This window comes from Ictidomys tridecemlineatus, chromosome X (genome assembly GCF_052094955.1).
Source record: "Ictidomys tridecemlineatus isolate mIctTri1 chromosome X, mIctTri1.hap1, whole genome shotgun sequence".
Classification (NCBI taxonomy): Eukaryota; Metazoa; Chordata; class Mammalia; order Rodentia; family Sciuridae; genus Ictidomys; species Ictidomys tridecemlineatus.
This window is the reverse complement of record NC_135493.1, coordinates 83,644,127-83,656,877: the sequence shown is the minus strand read 5'-3', so window position 1 is coordinate 83,656,877 and position 12,751 is coordinate 83,644,127.

Genomic DNA, 12,751 nt, shown 5'->3' with positions numbered 1-12,751 from the left:
CTTTTTTGGTTGTACATGATGTGGACTTACCCTGGTCATGTATACAAATACAAAGTTAGGAAAGTTATGACTGATGAATTCTACAGTCTTTCCTATTCCCCTCCCTCGTTTCCCTTTGTCTAAGCCAGTGGATTTCTATTATTCCCCTTCGATGGGCTAACTCTTGTTGGAGCTGTGATATGGCCTCAGAGAAAGCTCTCCTGGATTTTGAGGTAGAGGAAGATCTGAAATAATCACATTCCTCTCTGCTTTCAACTCTGTTTTAGAACACTATCAGTATTGCCTATATGAAAAAGTCCTGTGACCTTGTCAATCCCTATAGATTCTAGAGGCCCCAGAGAGAGAAAGTGTCCCCTCTCTGCCATGCATAGGTATCAAGGTTCACTGCTCCCAGCACTTGAAAATGGGCATTGTGCCAGCCTCCCTAGCTGAAGACCAGGGCAGGCCTAACCCAATTTGACTTAAAGGAAGTCAAATCAGCCTTACCTCATTGATTGGACACTAGAGCACACTCCTCAAGCCTCAGTGGTATGCCAAACATTGAGCTGGGTTCATGATAGTGAAACCCAATATAACAAGTAAAAATGGACAAGGTCCTGAAGATTCAGAAGGCCTGTGTGGCTGGAGCTCAAAGAAGAGAATGGGAGAAGGTTCCAGATGAGGACAGTATGGTAAGTGGGAGATGGAACATACGTGGCCTTATAAAGGATGCTGTTAGCCTTTGGTCTCTTTCTGAAAATTCAAGCAAGGTGGACAAATTAGAAAAACTACCACTTCTGGGTGGACACAGCTCCATGTGTATGTGGTTTAGCAGGCAGACACAGGCTGGCCCCCTTCATGAGGATCTTTGTGTACTGTACCAACTACACGACAGTACACCATTTGCTACTGCCCTATTTGTCAAGTTTTTGTCCTTCTCTGCTCTAATCACACTGGCCTTCTGGTTTTCCTAATAAACTACATTTCCTGTTTGCTTTTGGGGGGTGTTTTTTCCCCTTTGGTTTGTTTGTTTTGGTTTTGGGTTTTGTATTAGGGTTGAACCCATGGGTAATCTACCACTAAGCTATATCCCAACCCCCCCTTTTTTGAGAGAGGGCCTAAGTTGCACAGGCTGGCCTTGAACTTGCAATTCTCCTGCCTCAGCCTTCCAAGTAGCCTGAATTACAAAACTACCAATTGCAAAGTAATGTAGATATCTTTGTATAATGTAATGTCATGAAATTTATTGTATACTGTCTCTTCTATCCCAAATACAGTCTCCCCTCCTTTCCCACAGGGTATTTCCACTTGGCTTTTATATCTCAGCTCAAGCATCACTTCCTGCAGAAAACCTTCCCTAAGTCCCCAGATTAGATCTAAAGAACATTTGCAGAAGATTTGCAATAAAGTTGACACTTGAATTGGGTTCTCAATTATGAGTAGGCTTTTGATAGGTGGAGAAAGGATAATATGCCATGGTACCATTCAAATAATTGAAAATATTGCCCTGAATTATTTATTTGTCTGTTTGTTTTTGCTGGGGGTTGAACCCAGGGCCTGGTACATGCAAGGAAAATGTTCTACCCCTGAGCTACATCCTCAAGTCCCTTTCCTAAAAATTTTAAAGATGAATTAAGAGACCTTGAAAGGCTCTCCAGGACTCTTAAAAAGAGTTGGGCAGCAGTTTTAAGGAGCACATTCAGATTCAACAACTCATTCCTATCAGCTGCCGAATACTGGATCCTTTGCACATGTTACTTGATTAATTACAACTAGTAGTTATTGGTATTGCTGTTTTGCAGAAATGGGAACTGGAGTTAAAATTAGTTAATTGATTTAAACTGAGTCAAACAACTATAATGGATTGTCTGTCCAAGTGCACTCTGGTCTCCTAATTTCAAGTCCAGGGCTTTTCTCACGCCTTTGGGGAGTCTTTGTTCGTCTTTTACAATATTCTCTAGGCTTGAATTTCCATCCAGGGTCTCTAGAATTTAGTTTTCCATGTGAGAATAGAGAAATTTTAATCCAAACAGTTCCTACAAAAGCTTCCAATGGGGGTTAGAAATGATGGTGGAATGTGATGGACATTATTATGCAAAGTACATGTATGAAGACACAAATTGGTGTGAATATACTTTGTATACAACCAGAGATATGAAAAATTGTGCTCTATATGTGTAATCAGAATTGTAATGCATTCTGCTGTCATATATAAATTAAAAAAATAATCTTAAAAAACGCTCCCAATGGCATTCTGGGATCCTTTGGCTGGAGGATCTCTGGAAATAGTGATCTGGAAATAGAACCTTATAAACTTTAGCATGAGAGTGTGAAATTTTAATTCTCATCATTGCTTAGAAACCATAACCACTCACAGGGCAATCAAAAGAGCTTGCCTACATTTAGCCAAGTAAGCAACCAAGAGCTAAGCATGATACTCTCTGAAGAGCCTTTTGACCTTCTCATGAACAGCATTAGCTTGTGTAGCCATTGGAGTTTTGGGTCATCTCTGGATAATCAAATCATTAGTAAACAATTAACCATATTTCTGACTCTCACTTTCTGGTCCTAGTAGTCATTTATGTCATTTTCAATTTTTATACTAAAGGAAATGACTGGATAACTGACTTCTTGCCTTAGATATAGGGAAGCTAGACTTTCCCCCTAAGTCCTAGAGTTTAAATGCGTCATTTCCACTCCATGTTCTAGTATGTGTCAGCTCCCCAGGCAATGGGCAAGGCTGAATATTAACAGAACCTGGTCCAGAAGAACTCAACTCAGTACAGGGAAGATACTGTGGATACTTGGGACAGAGGAGAAAGAGGTTGCAAGTATATTACAAAAATAATAGAAGATGGCTGGTGTTATGGCTCAGTGGTACAGTGCTTGCCTAGCATGTGTGAGGCATTGGGTTTGATTCTCAGCACCACATATAAATAAACAAAATTTTAAAAGTCCATTGACAACTAAACACCAAAAACTAGAAGAGAGGAGTTCAAAGCTTCCTAACATAAAGACATGATTAATGTTTAAGGAGATAGAAATGCTAATTACCCTGATTTGATCTTTACACATATATCTAATTATCACCCTGCAACCCATACATATGTACAATTATTTTGTGTCAATGAAAACTAGAAACAAATATTTTTAAAAGTATAAAAATAATTTAAAATTAAAGAATTTTTTATTGGTTGTTCAAAACATTACAAAGCTCTTGACATATCATGTTTCATACATTAGATTAAAGAATATTTTTAAAACTTAAAGATAACTTAAAAATTAAGAAGTAAAAGAAGGAGCGGGATATATAGGTCAGTAATAGAGCACTTGTTTAGTATGTGGAAGGCTCTAGGTCCCATTCCCAGCACTGCATACCACACACACATAAAGGCTTCTTTAAGGACTCAGCAGCTGTTTTGCTCTGTAGGTCTGTAGGCCCTGTGTTCCTCTCAAAGCCAGTGTCCAGTTTGATGTTAAAAAGGAAAATACCTAGATCTTGGACTTAAGGCAAACACTTAAGACCAATAGTGGGTGGTATATGGCCCACTCAGTGCAAGTTTTTCTTATGATTCTTTCTCCAATAATTGTCTCTCTGCAGACTTTCTTTCCATTCTCATCCTCCCAACAGTAACCATCTTCTCTAATTTTGGTCTCCTTAGCTCAGACTCAAGCTCTGGTTAGTGTTCCCAAATGCAAGCTGGACATTCCTACCTCGACTTACTAGTGCCACTTATACTTCTGTACTAAGCACACATGTCTATCTCCCCAAGTAAGTTCCCCACCCTGCACTCCCTTACTACCTTACATTATTGCCCCGCCCATGTTCTCAGTCAAGAACCCAGTCACCCTTGACTCCTCTCTCTCCTTACTCTTCTGTTGATTCTACCTCTCCAACTGTCATCACTTTAAGTGTGGTTCTCATTATTTTTTCCCAAAATAATGACAATACCTTCTCTTTTAGGGGGCAGGGTAGGGGTAACCAGGGATTGAACTCAGGGGCACTGGACCACTGAGCCCCATCCCCAGCCCTATTTTGTATTTTATTTAGAGACAGGGTCTCACTGAGTTGCTTAGCGCCTCACTGTTGCTGAGGTTGGCTTTGAACTTGTGAACCTCTTGCCTCAGCCTCCTGAGCTGCTGGGTTTATAGGCGTGCACCACCACGCCTGACAATAACTACTTTATATAATTTATTGCTGCAAAAGCAACTCATTTATTCAACAACCATATATTGAGTAAATTGTTGGGTGCTTTCCCTGGGTTTTTATGAATTTTCTCTCAAGAAGCATTCAGTCTGAAGGGAAGGTAGATGACTAAAAAGAAAATAATAAAAAAATATGGAGAAAAGTGTGATGATATATACAAATTCAACAAACTGTGGTACACAAAGTGACAACCCCTTAATCCAGAGTGAAAGTTATGGAGAACTTCACAGAGAAGATTATTCCAATAAACGCAGGACATCATCTGAGAGATAAACATGAGAAAAATCATAAGAGACAGAGATGGCATGCACCCTATTTGGAGAAATACAAGTTTTTAGAGATGACTAGAGTATAGCAGAAGTGGGTCAGGAAGCTAAAGAGGTTGACAGGAACATGATCATAGAAGGTCTAGTGTCCCTGCTAGAGGTTTCCAAGAATGTAGGAAAACATCAAAATATTTTAATCATGAAAGCGCAGATTTTGTTTATACTTGAAAAAGTCTTCTGTGGCAGTAGTGTGGAGATTGAATTGAAGGAAGGCATTCCCAATGGAAATTCAATAATCATTTTTAGAAGCCTGAGAAAATAAAAGTAAACACTAAAACCATTAACAAAGTCGTACAAAAGGTCATTTAATCAAGGTCAAGGAAGGCAGGCATGAGAAAATACCCCATGGCTAAACCCATCCTGATGTTAATTTGTGTCCACTTGACTGGGCCACAGAGTGCTCATGCATTTGGTCAAACATACTGGGTATGTCTGTGAGGGAATTTGTGGTGAGTTAACATTTGGATAAATAGACTTAGGAAAGCATCTTTCCCTCACTAATGTTGGTGGGCCTCATCCAATCATTTGAAGACCTTGAATACAACCAAAAGTCTTCCTGCCTTTTGATTCAACCTAAAACATCTGCTCTTCATGGATCTCAAGTCTGCCATTTCTTGGACTGGAACTTACACCATTGACTCTCTTGGTTCTCAGGTCTTTGGATTCAGACCGAAGAATCAGAACTGCACTGATTCTCTGGGTCTCCAGTTTGTAGATGTCAGAGCATGAGACTTCTTAGCCTCCATAATCATATAAACCAAACTGATGATAGAGATACAGGTATAGATATAGCCATAGATACAGATACAGATATATCTCCTAGTGGTTTTATTTTTCTAGAGAATCCTAAAGATTTTCATACCAAGAACTAGGGTACTGCTGTTACTAATACCTAAAAATGGGGAAGCAGCTTTGGAACTGGGTAGTAGAAGTGCATCCTAGTAAACTGGACATTATAGGTGATTCTGGTGAGGTCCCAGATGGAAATAAGATATTGGAAAGTGGAAGAAAATTAATCCCTATAAAGTGGCAAAGAACTAGGCTTAGTTGTTTTTGTTTGTTTATTCTGTGATGGTGGGAGGTTGTTTGGTTATGTTTGAAGCACTGGGGATTGAACCCAGAACCCAGATGCATTCTATCACTGAGCTACATCCCAGTCTTTTTTCTTTTTATTTGAGACAGGGTCTGAATAAGTTGCTGAGGCTGGCCTCACATTGGCGATTTTCCTGCCTCAGCCTCTAGAGTAGCTAGGATTACAGGTGTGCACCACTGCAGTTGAATTGTGTTCTAATGTAAGGTAGAACTTGTGAATAATGAAATTAGATATCTAGAAGAGAAGATTTCTACGCAAGATATTGAAGGTATACCTTGGGTCCTCCTTATTCTTTATTGTAAAAGGTGAGAGGACAGAGATGAATTGAAGAATAAATTGTTACCATAACTTGGAGACTTGGAAAATTTTCTACCTATCCATATTGCAAGAAATGAGAAAGCTTTTTCTGAAGAAAAACACTAAGTGTGTGCCTGAATGACCATTTGATATAGAGATCATGAGTGCAATTCATGGGTTTAATCAATGACTTTAACAGACATCAGGATCAGAGATGGTATTAGACCAGCAGAAACACTGTCAGCTGAGACTGAAGAGAACGGAACCTGTTCCTGAAGGCCAGACCTTTTACACACCACAGAACCAGACCATAGAGCTATTTGGCTATCAATGTGCGCTGTTCTTCAAGAATAGGGAAGAATGACCCCAAAGGCAACACAGAGATCATAGGTGTGCCTCCTTGGTTTCAAAGGGTGGGGTCATCGCCTCAGTTTTAACAGTTCAGACAGCCTCTGACCAGAACCATGGGGGTAGAAGCACCCACCACCCCAGTGGTTTCAATCCAAAGAGGAGGATTTTCTCTTTCTCTCTCTTCCTCCCTTTCTTCCTTACCTCCTCCCTAGCCCTCTTTCTTTCTAACCAAGGGCTTCGTGTTTGCTAAGGACGTGCTTTACCACTGAGCTATACTCCCACCCAGAGGATTATTCTTGAGCTTTAAGAAATAATGAAATTTACCTTGCTAAATTTAAGATTTACTTGGGACCCTTTATCCTCTTCCTTCTTTACTATTTATTCCTTTTAAAATGAAAATATCTATTATATTGCTGTCCTGCCATTACATTTTGGAAGTACAGATCTTGTCTGCCTTGACAAGTTTCCAGTAGGAGGGAATTTTTCCTCAGGATCAATCATATCGCAAGTCTAACCCATCTCTGACTTAAGTGATATTTAGATGAGATTTTGGACCTTAGAATTTAGAGTGGATACTTGAATGAGTTAAGAGTTTTCCTGTGGCTGAGATGGAATGAATACATTGTTCATGCTATAAAGACATGAATCTTAGGGGCAAAACAATGAATTGTGCCCCCCCTATTAAATCACTAAACCCCATGTTCTGTATTGATGCCTTTAAGGAGATGATCAGGGTTAAATGAGATGATCAGAGTGGAGCCCTAATCTGATAACTTGTGTCATTTTAAGAGAAGGAGACACCAGATCTCTTACTCACCCCACTATGTGAAGACACACCAAGAAGGCAGCCATCTGCAATCCAACAAGAAAGAGTCTTCTGAGAGGAAGAGGATCAGGTGATGGGGAAAGAAGGAAAAGAGGATGTGTTAGAGAATAAAATTGACTAAATTATGTAATGTACGTGTATGAATATGTCCTAATGAATTCCACTATTATGTATAGTTATAATGCACCAATGAAAACATTTTTGAAAAGAGTCTCACCAGAAACTAAACCCTGCCCAAACCCTCATCTTGGATTTTGAGCCTCCAGAACTATGAGAAAATAAGTTTCTGCTATTTAAGCATGCTCTCCCTAATCTATAGTATTTTATAATGACAGCCCCAGCAGACTAGAGCAGCTGCAAATTCTGATGCTGCATTGCTTGAATTTGAACTTCAGCTTTACTACTTATGGATCAAGTGAACTCAGATTACTGATTTGACTTTCCAGCACATCTGTGTTCTCACCTCTAATATATAATTCCATATTTCTGCATAGTTTTCCTAATACTTTAAGTTTATATAGTCTTCACCCTATTGTTGATTTTAGGTATTTCTGTATGTGAATTTATATATATATATATATATATATATATATATATTCTTTTTTCCATTGATCATTTTTCCTTAGGATCAACTCTCAGGAGTGGGTTTACCAGGTCAAATAGTGAGATTACTAGGCCAGAGGAAGGGCTGGTTTTCTTCCCATGGTTATAAACCATCCAAGCCCCCTCACATGATAATGTCATGACTAGCCCTTGCAGGCCAATGCTTGCATGTCCACTTCTGGAGGGGTTATTGGATTGAAACTATCAGCCCTAGGATCAGCAGCCTTTACTGCGAGAGGCAGAATGCAGAGTTGCTATCTGGGAAGAGTAGGGTTGGGTTCCTCTAATTGAGTCATTGAGCCTAGATAGAAAAAAAAATTGGAATTTGCAACAAGTTTGATCAGAGTGGCTGATTGTCACATCCCTATAGCCTCTGAGAAACCACCTTCAGTTGTCAGGGTTGGTTCCCTCCTTCTCCATAAAAGGGAAGTCTCCCACACAAGAATGCTATGCGAACAAGTAAATATCTGCCTATGATGTAACAAAATACAAGTTTCTGGAAATATCCTTTTTGTATAGGGATATTGCATAGAATGTAGCTCAGTATATTCCATGGAATGTATTGGCAAGTAATAATACATTGCATGGGCACCCAGAATCAGAGTTTATAAAGCACTTCCACTTCTGTTATTTTACTGAACCTCACAACAATTCCATGAGATAGAGAGCATTAGCTTCTCTACTGCTCGGACTATAATAGCAACCTCAGAATTTCAATGACTTCAACTAATGAAAATATGTGTGTTAGTGGATGTGTGTGTGTGTGTGTGTGTGTGTGAGTGTGTGAGTGTACGTGTGTATAGAGAGATAGACAATGAAGATATATACGTATATATTACACATAATATGTTTGTATTTTATTTATTTAGTTTTGGTACCAGGATTGAACTCAGGGGCACTTTATCACTGAGCCACATCCCCAGCCCTTTTTTGTATTTTGTTTTCAGGTAGGGTCTTGTTGAGTAGTTTAGGGCCTTGACAAGAGGCTGACTTTGAACTTGCCATCCTCGTGCCTCAGCCACCCAAGCCATTGGGATTACAGGTGTGCATCACAGTGCCCAGCATTTCTATGTATTTTAATTCTATATGCTCATTGCTGGCCAGTAGATGACTCTGGTACATATCATCTTCACTCAGAAACCCAGATCAGTGGTGGTACTACCATTTGGAATGTTGTCCAATAATATGGAAAAGAAAAGAGAGAATAGCATTATCTTTTCAATGCTTCCATCCTAAAGTGATACACATCATTATCACTCATATTTCATTAGATATGGCAGCAAGACCTAAGGCCACATCTAACTCCAAGGGAGCACAGAAGTACAAGACCCTTGAATTACTTACAGTAGAAAGGAAGTGGATATTGGTGAACAATAGTCATTTCCACCACCGCCTTGCTGTGAGGCTGAGGAACCCAAGGGTCAGAAGAATGAGATTAATTCTAATTAGAATTATTGATCAAGGTTGCAATAAATGAATTTTAGCTACATTATGAAGTTAGTATGCCCTCAGTTCAAAGAAGTTTCTTGGAGGCTGAGAACACAAGAGCACAGGTTTGGTCCAGATAGTCCCGGGTTTAAATGCCACAACATGTCACCTACTAACTGTATTTCAAGCACGTAATATGCTTCTGTGAACCTCCATTTCCTCATCTATAAAATAGGGTAAAGGAATTGGAAAAAAATGTTGGCAATGTTGAAGTGAAAATTGGAGTTAAATGAAGTTAACATTGATAAAGTGCCTGAGCCTAAACTCAAGTTATTCTAACCCCCAATTTTATCTCCCTGCCCCTTGCCTTTGTGAGATTTACGAAAAGTAGAAGTCCTGTGCAGCAACTCTTGTCAGATTCTTCTCTGGCATTTTTCAAAGTCTCCGCTGTGATACGTGAATAGGTGAGAGGATAAAGGGAGGGTGAAGCCAGGCAAGAGAGCAGATCACATGCACCTGCAGTCCAGCTACCAGGGAGGCTGAGGAAGAAGGAAATTTTTTTTCTTTTGATTTTTTTAACTCCAGTTTCAGTGACTGTAATCTGGGTAATGTCAGATTGAGAGGGTTCTTCTTTATTTCTCATAACTAATTCTTATTGATTTATTTTCTTTTTAAAATTTTTAAATTTATTTTAATTAGGTATATATGACAGCAAAATGCATTTTGATTCATTGTACACAAATGCAGCACAACTTTTCATTTCTCTAATTGTACACAGTGTAGCATCACTCCCTAGTGCAGTCCTGCATGTATCTATCTTTTGAGCCTAACAGTTCAGAACCACTGTGACACTGAGCAACATAGCAAGACCCCATCTCAAAAAGAGAGAGAGAGGGAGGCAGGGAAGGGGGGAGAGAGAGTTAGAGAAGAAAGGAAGGAAGGAGGGAAGGAAGGAAGGAAGGAGAGAAAGGAACAGGAAAACTTGAGACCAGGAGGAAGGCAATTTTTTTTTAAAGAGAGAGTGAGAGAGGAGAGAGAGAATTTTTTTTAATATTTATTTTTTAGTTCTCGGCGGACACAGCATCTTTGTTGGTATGTGGTGCTGAGGATCGAACCCGGGCCGCACGCATGCCAGGCGAGCGCGCTACCGCTTGAACCACATCCCTAGCCTGGAAGGCAATTTTTATCAGGAGTTGAGAAATGCCTTTGCCTGCCCTGATGCCTCTTTTTTGTAATGGTCTCTCCATTCTCCTTTGAACAGCCAACTTCTGCTCATCATTTAACCCTTAGGTCAATCCTATCACTTTGTGGGAAGCGTTCTGTTCCCAGACTCCCTCATGCTGAGGAGTTTGATGCCTCTTCTCTGAACCCTCAAACGCTTTGTGCCTAGGTCTTTTTTTTTTTTTAAGTTTTGCATTGCTGGATATGGAATCCACAGCCTTGAGCATGCAAGGTAAGTGCTCTACAACAGAGTTACACCCCTAGCCCTTGCACCCAGGTCTATCTCTGTCCTTAATACAATACATGACTGGCATATACCAAGTGCTTCAAAATGTCCCTTCTATGGACAAATCCTTTGCACAGCATATGAGTGTATATGATCTTTATTTCTGGACTAATTTCTCTCCTTCCATCTCCTTATCTTTCTCCACCCATGCCCCTCATCATTACCTCAAAACACGTACTTGCACTTTCAGAAATACTGTACTATTTACAGACTCTGGAATCCCTCAGATTTTTCAGGCCTCCATATTTGCACATGCTGCCACCTCTGCATGACTTACTTTCCCACTATCTGACCACCTTTCAAATAGTCATCTTTTAGCAGATGCTGAGAATATGGTAGTTTGGAGCATGGGCTCTGAACCCAGGCTGCCTAAACTTAAATTCCAGTTGTGGTTATTAGCTGTGTGACCATAGGCAAATTATCTAATTTCTCTGGGCCTCTGTTTATTAATCTATAAAATAGTGCTAATAAATGTGCTTACCTAATTGTTATGGAAACCTATGTTTCCTAATTGTTATGGCTTGTTATGGAAATTAAATGAGTTAAAACATTTAAATTGTTTTCAAGAGTACCAGTACACAGTAATCTCTATACAAGTGTTTGCTATTATCATTTCCATCTTAGAATAAACACTACTTCCTTTGTCTAAGCTGGGGTCACAGATTGGCAGCTTGTGGGCCATGTTTATTAGGACCACATGGTGTTTTATTTTTCTATATTACAATGCCCTGCAGTTTGGCACAAGTTCTGCTGTTCCTTGTGTCCACCTGTTTGATTCACTTACCTGGTCCTAGAAGCTTTGGGTTTGCAATACTGAGCAAGCACATCTCTTTCCTGATCCCATCAGACAGTCTCCCAGACTCAGAGTATACCTCGATTAAAACAATTATACATTAACCAACCTCTCTCCATTCCTCTGGCTCCAAAACTTCCCTGTCTCTACTGGCCACAATTCGACTCCCAACTTCCACTGTGTGTCAATCACAAATTTATTTTGTGACAACAACAACAACAAAACTACAAATAACAAGAAAACATGTTTATGCAGCCTGTGATTGTTTTCTTGTGTGAGTCTTCACCATGATCCTCTTGCTATAGGGAGGTTGATCTCAGTGTGGCTAATAGCTAGGATGGTCCCTTACACAAAGAAGTGCTCAATAAATACTTGTTATCTGACCAACTGACTAAATGAATGAATGAATGAAATGAATAGTGAGGTCGCCCTCATTGTCAGTGCAGAACAGGCCTCCGCAAAGAGCTACAGGGCTTCTGGGCAGGCAAGCCTAAGCTGAAGAAGCTGTCCTAGAGAGCTTCCGGCCCTGGCTGGGAAATGTAAAGAGCTCTCTTTAACCCATTTCCTCTAAGGCCACATCTTCCCCGACAGTCCTTAATAGGATCCAAATAATGGGACTTCCCCACAAAGGCAAAAGAAGCAAAAATCAGTATGACTCCCTTTGCCTCTGTTAGTAATTTGAATGTTGTCAGGATAAGAGCTGAACTCTTCTAAACTGGAAAGACTTGCATTCTTCTTTTTTTGTTTTGTTTTATTTATTTATTTATTTTGGGGAGATAAAAAGTTGGGGTGGGGGATGGAGGCGCTTGCAGGAAACTGTCTGAAAACAACCTTCCATCTCAAGAAGCGCTGAATTGTTTTCTATCAAAAAAAAGAGAGAGAAATGAATTACAGTAGATGGGGTAGAGAGAGAAGATGGGAGGGGAGGGGAGCGGAGGGGAGGGGAGATAGTAGAGGATAGGAAGGGCAGCAGAATACAACAGACACTAGTATGGCAGTATGTAAAAATGTGGATGTGTAACCGATGTGAATCTGCAATATGTATATGGGGTAAAAATGGGAGTACATAATCCGCTTGAATCAAATGTATGAAATATGATATGTCAAGAGCTTTGTAATAATAAAAAAATTTTTTTTAAAAAGAGATTTGGGGTGTGTCCATAAGTTAGTTGGTAAGGAACCAAGGCTGTGTGACCCAGGACCTAGGTTTCAAATCAGAGCAGTCTCCTTAGATTTACTGCGCTCTCTGCTCCACAAATGCACCTTTGAATGCTGTGCTTACATTTGAGAGTAGCAGAAATGGATGCCACACCTCCCTAGGGGCTAACCCGGTGATCCAGG